At 44.1% G+C, this 17384-nt stretch overlaps 1 long non-coding RNA gene across 2 annotated transcripts; it reads right to left on the minus strand.

Moving 5' to 3' along the window:
* Positions 1–2942: 2942 nt before the first annotated feature.
* On the minus strand, positions 2943–17179 carry LOC109443407 (uncharacterized). Of its 2 annotated transcripts, XR_016021491.1 has the most exons (3): positions 15501–17179; positions 9237–10544; positions 2943–3845 (listed from the first exon to the last, which is right to left on the minus strand). It is a non-coding gene; the product is annotated as an uncharacterized LOC109443407 (long non-coding RNA). The 2 variants fall into 2 exon arrangements; XR_016021490.1 differs by lacking the exon at positions 15501–17179 and having other exon boundaries at positions 9237–15489.
* Between the last annotated feature and the right edge of the window lie 205 nt (positions 17180–17384).

Consider the following 17384-nt stretch of genomic DNA (forward strand, 5'->3'; position numbering starts at 1 on the left):
CACCTTTTACATGCTACTGTGCGTGGTCAGTCTCCAAAAGAGGATAAATCATTGCCCAAATTCACTGGATTTCTAGAGCATCTTACGGGACTTGCCGTCCTTCGAGAAATGTTGCCTGGAGCCAGAGGAATGGACCAGATAAACTTTCCAAATCCCTTCTGGTCCAAATCAACTGTTCATTTCCTGCCTTATAAAATTCAATCGGAAGTTACAAATAGGCTGAGCATGTCTGCATACTCTGGAAAATGTTCTCTGACATTAATAGAGCCTCGTGATTCTACTTATTTATTCATGTAAGGATGCATTTATTCATCAAACATGTATTAGAAACCTGCTATGGACCAGGCACTGTGATTAAGGCAGAGATCTGCTGTCTTGGAAACAAAATGCTCTCAAATCATAGAGGTGAGAGAGAGGAGAAGGGGAGCCCAGGTCAGGATGGAGAATTTTAGAAGTGGAGAAAGCCTGAGGAGGTAGACGGGTGTGAAAGAAGAGCCTGCAACAGCTGGAGAGGCAAGAGCTGCATTTAATTACTTGTGTTTATTGAGAGCTTCCTGTTACCGGCTCTTTGCTGTTGTCAGGAGCCCACAGTGAACAAGGTACAAGGTGCTCTCCACTGGGAAAAGAGAGGATCAGATTTTGCTTAGAAAGTCCATTTTGGCTTCCATGTGGGAGAGGCAAGACCACGACTGGGATATAGGTGGAGTTATTGATAGGTCAGGCAAAATTGATACAGCCTGACCTATAGTAACAGCAGTGGAGAGTTGGGGAGAAGTAGGCATTATCCACAGAAAATACTAAGGATACAGAATAGACAGAGTGAGATAAAAGACTGGATTTAGAGATTAAATAAGAGACGAAAGATCAATAAAGATTTTTAAGAAATTAGCTTTCAGCAATTAGGTCGAGGGTGGTCCCAATCCATGAGCTGGGTGAACACTGGCGGGGAGTAGCCAGGCATTGTGTAAGGGGCGTGGGTTCCAGGTGTGCGGGGACATTAAGAGGAGGTGTCAGATGGGCAGTTGAGGAGTTGGAGGTGCAAGTCTGAGGTTCAGAAGAGGGTGCAGACCACAGGTAGAGATTTGGGAGTCATCAGCATAGAGATGGAAACCGAGGTCATGAAAGGAAAAGGTATCATCCAGGGAGAGTGTGCAGAATGAGAGCCAAGAGGAACAAAATCCTACTGACGCTGGTTTAGCCCAGTAAGACCACTTTCGGACTCCCGATCTCCAGAACCGTGAGAGAATAAACTCGTAGTAAGACGCTATGTTTGTGGTAGTTTGTTACAGTAGCGATAGGAAACGAATATAAGTAGTCCTAGAAGACTGTCATTCAACTTGGGGCCAAAAAATGGTGAACCCCCAATGTCCTCTTCCAAGAAGAATCAAGGCATGGGCCAGCTTACCTGCCTTCCTGGAAGCTCACCTACTGGGTGGTCAGAGGGGTGAGGCTGGCCTCCCAGTTTTTATGATCTGATGCTAAGCGTTTCAGCATAGAGCAGTAGCTGAGAAGGCAGCGTTTAACTTCCAGGAAGTTAGAAACAGACAGAACGAACCCACGGTGTCAGAAGTCAGCGTGGCGTTATCATGAGGGGAAGGGGTGTTTGGGAGGGAGTGTGTGAGGAACTTGTGGGCACCGGTTGTGTTCTAGTTGACCTGTGCTTACAATGTAGTAACAAGTAACACCGGGATTAGCAAAGTTTTTCTGGAAAGGGCCATACAGGAAGTATTTCAGGCTTTGGGGGCCATTCTCTCTGTCTCAACTACTGTCCTCTGTCCCTGAAGCACATAAGCAGCTATCGACAATTCCTAATGATGGGTATTGCTATATTCTAATAAAACCTTGTTCACAAAAACAGGTGGCAGGCTGGAATTGGCCTGTGGGTCATGGTGTGACTACCCCTGTGATAGCGTATTAGCATGTATATTTATGATTTGTGCACTTCTCCACATGTGTTTCACTGTTCATTTTTTGTTTGTAAATTTAAAATGTAATGAACCAACTATTACAGAGGGTAGGATTCTGGCTTCAGTTCCTGACTCTTCTACTCCATTCTTCTGGGATGGCCATCTGCTCGATTTCTCTGTGCCTCCATTTCCTCATCTGTCACCTGGGGACAGTAAGACTACTTACTTCATAGCGTTCTTAGAACTCTGAAATGAGATAAAACATGTCCAGTGTTTAAAGCAGCACCTGATGGATAGGCAGCCTTTAATTAATCTTTGCTATTATTCTTTTTGGTTGATGGTGAGAGGGTCGTGACAATTCCATACTATTGCTGCTGTTATCCCTGTATTGCAGATGAGCTATTGAGGCAGTCACTCCCTGGCCACAGTCTTCCTCTGTCTCTCTCCGGATTTCTGACATTGGCATATGAGGCTCACTCAAGTCTCCACGTTGTATCTACAGCCACACGGAGGCCGTCACAGCAACTTGCTGATTATACCTTGTCCTTCCTGGCCCTGGACTTCCAGGGGTGCTGTTCAGTCTGCCTAGAATGGGCCTTCTTCTCAGCTACGTGGTCATCCCTTACTCTTCAAATAAACGCCATCTCATCTGTGGAGCTTCGGCGTATCGATACCATGGGTTAGTCACCTTAGAACTTAAGCACATGCATCGGTTCTCATTTTCCTCATTCTTAGTTGTCTCTGTTTGTCAAGAGCCAAGCACATTCTGGGCACCCGATGCATGTCTCCTATGTGCGTTCCCCTCTGGCCGTACGCTCTTACTCATCCCTGTGTCCCTGGCCCCTAGAGTACTGCTCAGCACGTGGCTGGTGGTCTATACATATTTGTCAGATGGATGAATGAATGGATTGTTGGAACCAACCCCAGGCCTGGGTAACCCCCAGGCAAGCATAACCAGATGAGAAGGAGCATCGTCCCCAAGTCAGCGAGCCCCACAGAGAACTCCAGTTATCACGAATACCAGTTACCAAGGAATAATATTGTAAGAGTCTTATCTGTATTTTACACCACAGGGGAAATTCTATGGATGTTCCCATAATTATTGCTTACATTTTCTAGTCATAACAACGAATAAAATATATGCCCACCATTTCCCAAAGAGTCAGTGAGAGACAAGCACCCTACTGAGGCAATTATACTTCACATCTGCTGCCCTCAATCATCTACAACTCTCAGAGAACCCAAGAACGTTATATTAATACTAGTAGGGACTTCAGCGACCAACGAGTCCAACCCCATCATTTTGTAAACGAGGGGAAAAATAACTTGTAGAGATTTTTGTTTTGTTGTTTTTTTCCAGATCATTTTGCTATGGTGTTTCCTTTTTCCCTGGACTTGATTAAAAAAAAAAAAAATTATTTCACTTATAATCACTTGTAATCTTACAGATACATACATACACATATATGTACATACATATATATACATACATCCATACATAGCTGAGGGGGAATAAATTATTTGCAAGAAGTTCTGTTACGCAGCCTGGATCTAAAAAGGGAAAAAGAACCTAGGGTACAATTTCACCGCCTGTCAATTCAAGACATGGAAACCATTTTACACAACAATTTCCAAGCAGAGTCATGATGCACTTAATGCCTACATCTGAGAAAGAACCGTGTGTTTTCGGAATAAAAGCATCAACTTCTTTGTTATGTCACAAATCATTGATAGAAGGAAAACTGTGTTATCAAGAGCATGCATCATTCTTTGAGGAGTTTCCAGAGGCATCTACAGCAGCCTCCTGTCCGACCAACTCCTACAGCTCTGGAATCTGGTTTCCCATATTCTGAATCATCTCAACGTGCCATTCCTGCTGCTGAGAAGACGTGATGAGAAGCCAAACCAGGAGTGCCAGGCCCCGTCTTAGGGTCAGTTCTGGAAAATCAAGAGATAAAACCAGATTAGAAGTAAAGACTCCATGCTCTTGTCTTCCTTCTTCGTGGCATCCCCCTCTCGTACACAGGAATCTGCCCTGTGCAAACCCTGTAACATTTATCCTGATTGGATGGCTCTACCTGCCTCCTGCGACCTGGAATCTCCTTTTCTCAACCATTGGCCTGGTCAATTTCCACTCCTGAAGAATTTGGCTCCGAGTGACTGCCCTCCCGCCTGGGCCTCCATCAGAGGGCTCATCTCAGTCTCATGTACCCACGACTTCCTCATTACCTCCCGATAGACCACAAGTTCCAGAAGACAGGGACTGTGACCCACACCTCAGTGACTGGCGCGGGGTCAGGAAGTACAAGTGTAGTAAGTGACTGAATGAAGCAGCAGCATGATGGGGAGAAGCCCGTTAACTAGGGTGGGAGTGGGAGATGCTACCGTAAAGTTCGCCCAACAATTTAGGGGAACAAAGTCAGCGGGGCTTCTTCATAAATGGACTTCTCAGAGTCTTTCAGGTACTTGTGCGCTTAGGAAGTATCAAACCAAGGTTGTGATATTTACTGAGTACTTAGTACAAACATTCCTCCCAATTCACTCATTCATGGAAGTGTGTGTGTGTGTGTGTGTGTGTGTGTGTGTGTGTGCGCGCGCGCGCGTGTGTGTGTGTGTGTTGCTTCTGCCACCATCTCCTAGAAATTCTGCTCAGGACACACACCTTTAGGGCAACCGCAACCAGACCATTGCCTTCAGGGGAGACCATTAACAAAGAGCCCGTATTTTATCAATGGCTAAGTTATCAATCCCATGAGCAGGGCTACAAGTGCTACTACAGATGGCCACGCGTTAGACTGAACTGTACCTCAAGTCAACTTTGAGGCTGCAACTCCCACAATGAAGGAGTTCTTCCTCCAAAGTTTTGCAAAATCCACCTGGACTTCTGACCCAGAAACATCTTACACGTTTTCCATGGAGAGATGAAGGAAATGGTTACACCAAGCTGCCTCGCTTCTGCTCTTTTCATCTCGAGATCAGTGAAGGCACCAGAAATAGTGTCTCATTATTAGGTTCACGTAATATATTTCTGGGTGCTATGCTTGCAGTGTGGTGAAGATAATGAGGAAAAAACACCTTTTGAAACCTTGTTAATTTCCTCACAAGTGATATTTTTGTGGTCATAAAATTCTTACCAATGATTTATGCATGTTTTGAATCTCCCAGGTACTATATGAATGAATAAGGTAGACGGGCAATGTGATTCAGAAATTCATACAAAAACATTTACTGACCACTTGCTTACTACACGCAAGTGTTGCAGGCACAAAGACCCAATTCTGGAAGCTGGGAAAAATGTATGTCTACAATTTAAAAAGACTGCTATTGCTTTAGAAAGATAAATCACAATAAAAAAAATAGCGAAGGCAGGAATGTAATCTGTTTTACCACGACACACTTAGCATGAAAGCCTGGCACCCAGTAGATGCTGGATACTTACTGAGTGAATGTGGAAATGAACGCACAAATGAATGAATACAGAGGGCATTTGAATGCATGATTTGACACACCGCGAGAGGGCTACGCAAAGGAGGACAGTGAAAGGGACTTTGCAGATGGGCACCTCCAAATGCACATATTCTAGATCGATGGGGAAGGTAAGCAGAAACCTTCTTGAGTAAGTAGGGCAGCAGGAGGAGAGGGGTGTTTCACAGGCAATGACTGCACCTGTCCGGCCCAGGTGGGTGGGGACACAACAGTCACTCTGCGAAAAGACTTAGAAGAACTTCAAATGCCATGTGATGGAGCCAGAATTTTATTCTAAAGGCAAAAGGACACAACAAAATAAGCTTTGACCTGAGGAGTGATAGATAAAGGCTATTTTTAGGAAGAAAGATGCCTCATTATGGATCTCAAAGGGGGAAATATTCATTGGTTAGATATTGAATGAAAAGACCCTCTTCACATCAATATTCCTTGGGAATATAGGTACCAACCTATGCTTCAGGGTTCCGTACGTGCAAGGAGTTCAGTACACAGGGCCGGAGAGCTGCAACTGTGACATGAGACAGACCGGTATTTAAGTCTGCTGTTTAACAAGCGTGAGATTTGGGGCAAGTTATTTAACCTCGCCAAACCTCAATTTCCTCCATTGCAAAATGGGATAATAATAGTACCTACCTCATGAGGTTGGTGGTAAGGATTAAATTAGATGGCGAATGCCAACTGTTTACAAAGTACCTAACCCACCGCAATTGATCAAAACATATGATCTATTAATAGACTTGAATTCACAATGAGCATTTCATCCCCTCAATAAGTTCTTGTTATGAAGATAATGAATGAACGAATCAGCTTTACAGACGCTAATTCCTCAATGTTCTTGTGAGATTTTGGGAATGCGATTTGAGGGAATGTTATAAATCAGAGTTAATACTTTTGCTCCTTTCGTTAATATTTTTGTGGCATTTGAGTACCCATAACTGTACACGGCAGGGGTTTAATTTTTTGTGACATCAAAAGCCTGTTTATGGCAGTCTGCTTCTTGCTGTCCTAGCTCAATTTCTATGTCCTGGTGACAAAGTTAGAGAAAGGCAATGCAACTCATTCTTAACGTCTACCTGGAGAACTTGTCAATGGTTGCACTGCTGCCAACCAATGAGGGAGCAGGACCTGGAATGTGGATTTTCTCATTCCTGGGATGGTGTTCATTCACACTCATGAAATGGCTTTTTCTACCCCCACTGAAGTGTGCCAAGCAGTGATCCGAAGGTGATGGCAAATGCTGAAGTACCCTCCTGAAGGGGTACAGAAAGGCACGGGTGTTTCCTGGCATGCGGCTGATCTGCAGAGTTCACTTTCTAAATGAGTCAGACACACAGGCTAATGTTTCATTCAGTTTTTGCATTAAATATAGGACATCTTATACTGCAACCCACATGCAAATACTTGAAGTGGTGCTTTTTAGCTCACAGTGTTTTCTCTGCACCTTCTAGTCAACCAATGGGAATCCGTGTGGAAACAGTATGGAAAACCTTTCTATTTTGATGTGAAATTTCCAAACTGCACACAGCATCTTTAGAGGACGTCCTCCTGACATCAGTCCTTCCCCAGGTGACACTGAACGTTCTGCTCTTCAAGGACAGCCCCATGTTAGAGCACATGCCTAAATATAGGTCATAGGCTCATACTTCTTGTCCCTATTAGAAAAAGTCATCAAAGACTGGCCCAAAATAACACTCAATGAGTGGGTCTTGATTTGGGGTCAGAAAGTATGTCTGGCTTCATGACTCTGTAACTATAAAAAGTAGGAATTATTCCAGGAATAGAGTATCATCTTCTGAACATTATAATATATTGTCATTAGCACTAAACATTACAGCTAGCTCAAAGTGTATCTCCTACCTCAAAACTCAGCTTAAAGGTTCTCTTAGTAAGAACTCTGACCGTTCCCTATGTTCCCAAATTGCTCTGCAAACGCCCCTTCCATTTCAGTACTTTGCATACTGCACTGTGTGTTGACATGTTAACATATCACTTCCACACCACGCTGTGGTCCACTTAGAGGTAGGAACTGTCAAATTCTCTTCTCTGGAGGCCAAGGGGCATCCAGCTTTGGGGACGTCTCCATTCCCTGGATGCTGGAGCAGACCAGGCAGTTACCCATAAAGGGGTGAATGCCAATCAGAGCCAAGGAGGGTTACCATGACAGCACCAAGGCCAGAGGGACAACATCAGTGTTAGTTCCAAAGAATGAGTGTGAATCCAGAGGTAAAAGATTAAGGCAGATGTTCTAGACCAGGGCAATGAAGAACGGGTAGGGAAGTATAAAGTGGAATGCGGTAGAAAACCTTAGGATAGAGGTAAGGTAAGGTGGGAGAGCAGGGGACCATTTCCAGGGGTCTTAAGCTCTCTGGCGATGGTGTTGCGATAAAAGAGAAAGTTGGTCATTATAAAGGAGCAGGGTGGGACTAGGGACAACACTGTTGTACATCTCCTATATCTGGCATACTGCCTGAAACAAAATAGGTATCTGATACCTGTTTACATAATGAATAAATGAACGATGGATAAGTCTTCTAAGAGCTGATCTACATATTCCAACAATAATTTCTGCCTCACTTATACAGTAATTTGGCCATCCTCTCTCGTAGCAGTTCTCCTAGGCTGCTTTGTTTGCACAGTATATATCTTGGGTCTCCCTCATTATGTTATTGCTCCCAAAAGAGCAGCCATGGAGTCCTAGTGGAGAGCAGAATGCCGTCTTTTGCACAGAGTAAGTGTTCCATAAACGCCTTTGCAGTTGCACTGAACAATACTGAATTTAAATGAATTGCTTTTCAGCACAAATGAGCTTAGTGGTTCAAAAGAAGAGTTTAGTTTTAGATCAAAGGTAAAAACAGACACATTTAAAAAAAAAGTGAAATGATATTCAGCATCACTAATCATTAAGGAATGCAAATCACAACCGCAATGAAACATCACTTCACACCCATTAGCATGGATATTATACAAAACAAAACAAACAAGCAAACAGAAAAGAAAAGAAGTGTCGGTGAGGATGTGGAGAAATTAGACCCCTGTGCATTGCAGATGGGAGTGTTACATTATGCAGCTACTGTGGGAAACGGTATGGGGAGTCCTTAAAAAATTAAAAACAGAATTATCATGGAATCCAGCAATTCCACTCCCGTTATGTACCCAAAAGCAGTCGGAAGGACTCTAACAGATACGAGTATGTGTACACCCATGTTCATAGCAGCGTTATTTGTGATAATCATAAGATAAAAGCAGCCCAAGTATCTGTTAATAAAGAAAATGTGCTATAAACAAACAATGGACTATTATTCAACTTTAAAAAGGAAGGAAATTCTGACACATGCTATGATATGGATGAACCTTGAAGACATGATGCTAAGTGAAATAAGCACAAATACTGCATGGGTCCACTTATATAAGGTACCCAGACTAGTCAAATTCACAGAGACAGAAAGTAAATGCTTGCCAGGGCCTGGGGGTACACAAGAATAAAGAGTTATTGTCTAATGGGGAAGATAAAAGCAGTTCTGAAAACGATTGCACAATAATATTTGAACTGCACACTTAAAAATGGTTTAAATGGTAAACTTTGTTATACATCTTTCACCACAATAAAAAAAAATACATCTTGTTAGAAATTGTTAAAAACTGATAAATCACGCTAACTTACTTGAGGTTTACCATGTTGGCTATCTCCCCACCCCTTCTTTTTTTTTATCAGTTTTAGAAGAAGACAACTAATGACCACCAACACACACACACAACCACACACATGCACACACTGTGTTATAATAAAGCTTTTCTTTATAAGCCAGATTGCCTAGTCTAGCGATAGAAGTCAGAGCATCTTACCTCCAAGACCACTCAGAGAATTAGGCGGTCTCTATGCCCTCTCCATTGCAAAGGACTCGCTCTCACAGCTTCTCTCACATGCTCTGAGATCCAAGGACTCGAAGGGCAGAAATCAGCTGACTGTGAGGTAGAAAAGGATGGTGAAGGTTGAGTCTCTTCCTGGTCTCCAAGAGAGAAGCGGTGTTTCTCTTCCCCTCCTACAAGAGACGCCCCTTCGATATAACTCAGAGGCAGAGGGAAGATGGAGCAAGTTCTCACAGGCCACCTGGCCACACAGAACCTGGATGGCTGTCACACATGCGACTACATCACTGTGGCCACGAGAAATCTGGGTCTCTGCCCCCAACCAATACCGGATACTGGACCCAGACCCCAGCTTCTGATCTACTCAAGAATTCAGAGGTCTGTGCTTCTCATCAGTGGGTTTAATGAGCAAATAAACCAGTGCACAGAGCTGGAGGCTAGAAAGAAGCGCCTGAGTCCCTGCTCACTTCAGAGGTTTTTCCCTCCTCCTCACCTACCCTGTGGTCCCGCAAGGACCAGCTCAAGTCCCATCTTGTTTATGAACCCTTCTACTAATTATTCAAGTCCTCGGGGATTTCTTCCCTCTTGATGTCTAAATAATGGATCTTGGATGCCTTTCAGAATAAAAGTTTACGTAAGAGTCTCTTTGGAGCTTTTATTAAGTTCTTGCTCTGTGTGGTGTTTGGTCTCCATTTGATGGTGAGCCCCTAAGTAAAGCTCACTGCCCTGTCTTCTCTTCCACCCCCACTTGACACCCACTCCATCATAGCATATCCTCAGGAATTGGGTAAGTGACTGAAATACTTCAACAATGGTTTGATTGAGTAGAAACACAATCTCTGCAGCAACATGCTTTTTTGTTTGTTTGTTTGTTTGTTTTTTGTTTGTTTGTTTTTAGCAGAACTACTTAGAATCTGCTGCCTTTAGTGTTTCCCTATAAAATCCTTGTAATTCTGGGGGTGTATGGGGGGGTGATATTCTAAAGTCACAGAAAGTGGAAGTTGTAGGAAGGAATTTAGAGTAAGGATGAAGACCCCTTCCAAATCTAGGTGTTTTCTGCATTTCATTACACTTTAAGATAAATAAACCATTAAACCAGGAATTTTCAGAGAAATAACCACCCACCCTCCACAGTGTGCTGTGGTTATTTTATGCCTTTGTAAATTATTAAAAATGTATTTCTCATTCAAGTAACTTCTATTGAGCACCTACAATATTCCAGGTGGTGTGTTAGGTGATGGGACCCACAGATGAATTCGGTGAGGTCTCTGCCCTGGAGGAGCGCTGGAAACAGGCAAATAAATAATTGTAATGAACTGTGGAGTCATCACAATCTATGTTTATAAGATGCTTCAACCATTTCCAGGCACAGAAGAGGCACTCAGTAAATATTTGTTGAATGAATGAATGAATGAATGAGTGAATCAGATTTTTTCCTGAGGAATTCAGGGAAGCTTCTATAGAAGATTTACACTTAAACCAAGTCTTTATTCCTTCATTCATTCAAGTGATCATCCATTTATCCATGAGTTGAGCACATGATTTGTTACTAGGCACTATGATAGCTGAGAATACAAAATTGAATAAAGCAAAGCCCTTGCTCTCAATAATTATAGAATAACGTAACAACTACAAGTTTATTATAAATCTTTTATTCTAACTGCTGTATATCCCATTAGAATGTAAGTCCCACAAAGGCAGATCAGTCTCTGATTTTCTCTCTGCCCTACTAGAAACAGTGAGAACAGTGCCTGGCGCCCAGTAAGGACTCCACAAACACTGTCTGAGTAAATGAACGAGTGATTGAGTGAACAGATGAGTGGGGTATTGACAATACTTTGGGAGCATAGAGAAGCAGCATCTCATTAGCAACATTTCAGGAGCAGATGGAGAAAGAAGAACCCCAGAAGAAAGCAGAGAAGGAACTAGTAGGAGGAAAACCAGTCAAGTGTGCTGTCATAAAAACCAACAGAGAGAAGTTCCAAAAGGAAAAGGGGATTGACTTGCCTTCACTCAAGAATCATTTGTTAATCCGGGCCGGGACTAGGATGGCACAAGTTAGGAGCCTATGTGAATTTTAAGGAAATATTCACTCTCAAAATCGTTCACGTGCAGGGTCAACATCGGAAGGCAGTGCCCCCTTAAATGTCGTGCCCTAGATGCCTCACCGCAGTCCCAGCCCTATTGGGCTCAGCACTGTACTAGGTGCTTGAGGGATAGTCACCAATAATTGACAATCCCTGCCCTCAAGAAACCTAAGATCTCGTGGGCAGACAGACCTAGAGCCAGTCACCATAATGCAAGAGATGAGTTCTGACAGGAGAAAACACGAGGAGCGTGGGGGAGGGGGAGTGTCCATTAAGGAGCATCTCAGTCAGAGCCCAGGGTCAGAAAATGGGATGGTGCTTGAGCTGAGACTAAGAGACAACCACACACTCACAGAGCGACAGGGAGGAACAGCATTCTAGGCCAGGGAACAGCATCTGCAAAGGCCAGGGGGCTTGGAAGTATATCAAGTGTTTTGCAATGGTGATGTGTGGTAGCCGGAAATGGAAAAGATGGGTCCTAAATGAGGACAGGAGTATAGGCTCCCATTATTGGTCCTCTCAGACTGGAACTCCATCATTATGGGCGCAGTTACAGTAGTATCTGGGGCAGTTTCCCTTGGAAACAAGGAGCTGCCGACATTGATTGGGAGGCCCATCAATCTGTTGGTCTTGCCTGTCCCGGCCCCCGAGACAACAGGGAGGGGGCCCCAGCTGAGCTGTATGTAGCTGCTCAGTCAGATGTATTTTTAGCCCCGGCAGAAAATAACGGCAGTGTGCATTTAATAAAAATATCAAGCCCTGCGAGTGATCTAGTGCCAGTGTTGGAGCAATCAGGGACAGAATATGTTTCCAATTGAATTACTACTGTGGTCATAGTTATAAAAAGAGAGAGGGAGGGAAAAAAAATGTTAGGCTGGTCAGTTTCTCGGGAGCATTTAATCTTGGTTCACTCTAATTTTAACGTTCAAAGACCCAAGAGCCAACTCTGCCTTCAGGAGCTATTTCAGGGGGACTGGCCAATACCCGCAACTCACAGTCAACACTGGGCGGCCCAACTGCCTCAAGTTTTCTTTCTTTTCTCCCCTCCCTGCCTCCCTCCCAGTTTGGGCCTCCAAGAGTTCTGCTCACAAGCTGATGAGACACAGTGTAAATAACTGTGATGAGAGTAAATTTAGACTCTGACGAAACTGAGGGATGTGGGGGGCTCAAAAGCTGGGTACAGGGAGAGGCGGAGCTGGCACAGCACGAGAGAGGGCCTGGGGGAGTCGTGGGTACTACACTCCCCACTGCTTCCAGAAAAGTCTCCCATTTTTTTAGAGGGTCATAAAGTGCTCTCCTGGCCTGGTCACAGTCAACCCACCCAGCATGACCTCCGTCCGTCAGACCCTCACACCCTCATCATGTCCTCTAGTCAAAAATCACAATAATCAGCCATCGCTTTTTGAAGGTCTTCTCTGTGCCAGACAGTGGCGGAGCAGTTACAGATGTTATGTTATTTCGTCCTTAGACTGACATTGAAAAGCAGAAACCGTTAGCTATCTGTTACTGGTGAGAAGGAGGAAGCTTGGACAGGTGACGTCACTCTCTCTAAAGGTCAGCTAGCTAGTAAGTGGCAAAACCTGGCTTCTGGCTCATTCTAACACCTGTCCCCCGTCTGCCCATGCTGTGGCTCCCGTCTCCCAAGTTGGGCCATTTGTTCCTCATGCCACGTACCTTCACACCCCTGGATCTTCCACAGGCGCCCCCTCCCTGGAAGGCCTTCACACCCATTTTCCTAGAATTCTCTTCTAGAATAGCTTAGTTTTTGTCCACACTTATGGTAGCATTCGTATTGGTCATAATTATATATTCAATTCATATCGTATGCCAGGCATTGTTCTACGTACTTTACATGTATTATCTGATTTAGTTATCTCAACATTCTTATAAGATCGTTATTATCATTACATCCATTTTACAGAAGGGGACTGATGCACAGAAAGATCCACTGACGTACCCAAACTTACAGGACTGGTGTAAGTGTAGAACTAGGAAAAAAAAAAAAAAGAGAGAGAGGAAAAAAAGCTACTATTAATTGAGCAATTACTATGTCACAGGCATTGGACTTAGCTTTGGACACGAATCACCACACTGCATCCCCACAGCAAGTGTAAGGTGGCATTAATAACCCCCTTGTACTGAATGATGAGGAGACTGAATCTCAGAGATTAAATAAGCTGACAAAGGTCACAGAGCCAGGATGGGAGCTCAGGTAGGAGAAACTCCCCAGTCCACTGTTCTAACGCACAGTACTTTGAGTTGCTTGCATGTCTGTCTTCCTGATGCAGCATCACTCCAGGAAGGAAAAAGCCCTGCTTTATGCATCCCAGCTCCCCAGCATCTTGTGCAGTGCCCTGGTACACCGTGGGCACACAGTGCATAGGGGATGAGAGGATGAATAAACACGGCATTAGCAACCCATTTCCAAAGCAATATGTTTAAATGCACTGGAAGGAAAAGAAGCAGAGCAGACATGGTTGTGAAGGACATTCTTTGGACAAAGGACACTCCCAGTGTGTGCTGCTCCTGCCAGCTGGTCTGGGCTGCCAGGTCAAATCAGACTCATGTGTAGGAGGGCCCTTCCCTGGGACATATGGGCTGCTGCACTAGAAGAGGTCCAGCCCTGCCTTTCCCGCCCCTCCTCGTCACTGTCGCCCGCCCTCTCGGAGCTGGCCCTCCCTTACAAGGCCTTGACCCCAGGCCCAGCCTCTCTGCTGGGCACCTGATGACAATGACCGCCCCACTGTTGGTCCTCACAGCACCCCTGGAATCCAGCTGTCCTAACCTGCGTCCTTCACTGCACCCCTTCCCCTCTGCTGGGCCTCCTGCCAAGGGTCAGAAAGCCATAGAGGACTTTTGGAAGAAAAAGTTAAAGGGCTCCAAATGGAGTTCCCCTGGGGCTCTCGAGAGCAGATGCAAAAGCTCCCAGAGGAGCTGCTGCCTCTTCTTCACACCTGTCAGTCTGTATTTTTTCTTCTTATTTAAGTATAGTTGGCATACAATATTATATTAGTTTCAGGCTATGAACCCTCGTTTATAGGGTCAATTAATCTACTACAAAGGAGGCAAGAATATACAATGGAGAAATGACAGTCTCTTCAAGAAGTTGTATTGGGGAAACTGACAGATACGTGCAAAAAAAAAATGACACTGGACCATTTTCTTACACCATGTACTAAAATAAACTCAAAATGGGTTAAAGACGTAAATGTAAGACCTGAAATCACAAATGTCCGAGAAGAAAACATTTGACATCAGTCTTGGAAATATCTTTTGGGATATATTCCCTCAATCTAGGGGAACAACAACAAAAATAAACAAGTGGTACTTCATCAAACTAAAAAGCTTCTGCACAGTGAAGGAACCAATCAACAAAATGAAAAGACCACCAATTAGGAGAAGGGATTCCCAAATGACATGCCTGTCAATCGTCACCTTGCGACAGGTCTTTTAGGAGAGTAGAAGAGCCTCGGGGCCAAAGAGAGCTGGATTCCAAACTGCCTCTGCCACGACCAGTCCCTGGCAAGTCATTCATCTCTCTGGGCCTCCATTTCCCCATCAATATAGTGGGTATAACATCCCAAATTACAACATGGTTGTCCGACCCGATGACATCCTGGAGGAGAGGCAGGAGAGTGCAAAGCTCACGAACGTGCCCTTTGCAGGAGAGGTAGAATCTCAGATCCACCTCAGCTGCCCCAGTGTGTCAGGACCAAGACATCTAACAGATGTGAGACTGTCAGTGTAAACCAGGGAAATTCACAGACAAGTCAGCACGAGTTGGTCACCCTAGTCACCTACCGCCCAGTAAAACGGGGATAATAAATGTCTTTCCCTAAAGCACGGCCATGGGACTCTATGGAAATGTAGTAGACTGTACATTCCCTTCCCTTCTGCTCACTGTGGCTCCTTCCCTCGTCTGCCTATTGTTCACTATGTCGTCTTCTGAACAAAGGCTTAAGACATGCTATTGAACGAGACAGATGATGGCTAAAGGAAAACCGCGCTGTCCTTGCGAATCCTTGAAAGGTCTCTCTCTCCTGGGACCAATGGCTGAGCAGGTGACCACCCTGTCCCGAGGATGCTGAGTGGTCCCCAGGAGTCCATGGGAACAGATTTCTGTGATGCTAAATTTAAGCCACCTTCCATTCACCTGCTTCAGTCGGCACCTTGCAGCTGTTGCTGGGGCGAAGGCCAAGGCAGAACACTCACTTAATGAAATAACTCAGGCCTCGAGCTGACAGAATAAAGGAAGTAAAACGGTCAGCCTTTTGAGTAGCTCCTAGGAAGGGTGTGTGATGTCACAGCATCGCTAATGGGTAGAGTTCCTATGTCAGATCCGCTGAAAGTGCAGGGTCAACAGGCTCAGTGCCTGGCACATAGGAAACGCTCGATAAATATATTTTGAATATGTTTATACAACCTCATTTGAAATATTAAGGAGTAATCCTATTCTTATTTCACATGTATTTGCCTACAGAGAGCATATTCACATTATCTTTCCTCCAATGTGTAAGTGCACACACTAGAAAATCCTTATTTTAAAATCATGAGACCTGTTTTCAAATGCCCTGAGTGGCATGGAGGCATTCCTCAACTCCACCAACCACCTGTCATGCTATCGGCTTTGTGACCGTGTGTAAGTCACCCTCCCGACCCTCAGTTTCCTTAGCTGTTAAGTGGCAACAGAATTCTTTGCCCATCTACATCACAGGGAGGCCTTAGGATTAAAACAAAATAATAATGCTCAGTGTCATATTGAGACACGTGTCCATTGCACCGGGCGTGCATGTGATAGCCATTTACCCTTCATCTTGCTCACTGTTCATACCAGCAACTTCATTAACTCTGCAACTCTTTGATCTTTACTTCTTACCTCCAAATGTACCTAAACAAAGTCGGAAAGACCACAGTCCACAAATAGAGCATGGCATTTCTAAGTCAGACAGACCTGGATTCAAATTCAAGTTCTACCACTTCTTGGCTACCTGCATGACTCGCAGTCTCCTCATCTGTAAAGGGGCGAGTACCATGTCTGAGAGTTGTGACACCAGTCAAACATAAGCCCTGTGTAAGCCATCCCACTAAAGACACATTCACAGCAGAACCAGAATTCAAACCAAGATGCTGGCCACCCAAACCAATGGTACGAACTTGAGCAGGGTAACTACTCCACAACTAACTAACATGTCAGGGGACTCTTTGCCATTTCCTGAGCAAGTAGCTCTTGTGCAGTGGAGCCTTGATTTTGACCTGGCATTGAATGCATATGTTGATTCTCTCTTACATGTTTAGCATGTTACAAAACACTAGAATGGACAGAAGATATAGCAAGTACCATGGGTGCTGCCCCTGAAAAGCTTACGATCTAGTTGAGAAAGTAAATCTAGAAACAGGTATCTCTAGAAAACAACCCCACGGAGCTCCGGGCCACAGAACGTTAAGATCCAGAATAATCTCTGAGGTCAACTTTCCAGATGAAGACATTGAGCTAAACCCTTGCTGTGGTGACTGGGCCCATACCACAGCCAACACAAGCAGAAATGATGAAATGAAAACGATAATAATAAAAATAATTGACAACAACAGTAGCAGGAGTTAACATCTATGGCAGGCCCACCATGTCCCAGGCACTGTAATTAATAATTTTCACTATCATATTTCCTCTAACCCTCACAGCAATCCTCATGGCTCTACTTTAAATACATGGGAATTGAACCTCAAGACATTATCCTGAGTGAAAGAACCTTATATAGGAGACAACATATGTATGCTTTAATTTACATGAAGCTCTAGACTAGGACAAACTAACATATATGGTTAAAAAAAAAAAAAAAACATAAAAAAGAGTGGGTGCTTCTCGTAAAGGATGGGGGCGGGGACAGGGATTGACAGACTTGAGAGAACTTTTTGGGGTCCCAGTAATGTTCTATATATCGTAAGAGGTTTGCATCGCGTAATCATGTTATTTGTCAAAATCATCAGTGATACACCTAAGATCTGTACATTTTATTGTATGTTGAAAAGAAAAAAGGTA

Source organism: Rhinolophus sinicus, chromosome 6, assembly GCF_057876585.1.
Source record: "Rhinolophus sinicus isolate RSI-liver-muscle chromosome 6, RSI-T2T, whole genome shotgun sequence".
NCBI lineage: Eukaryota > Metazoa > Chordata > Mammalia > Chiroptera > Rhinolophidae > Rhinolophus > Rhinolophus sinicus.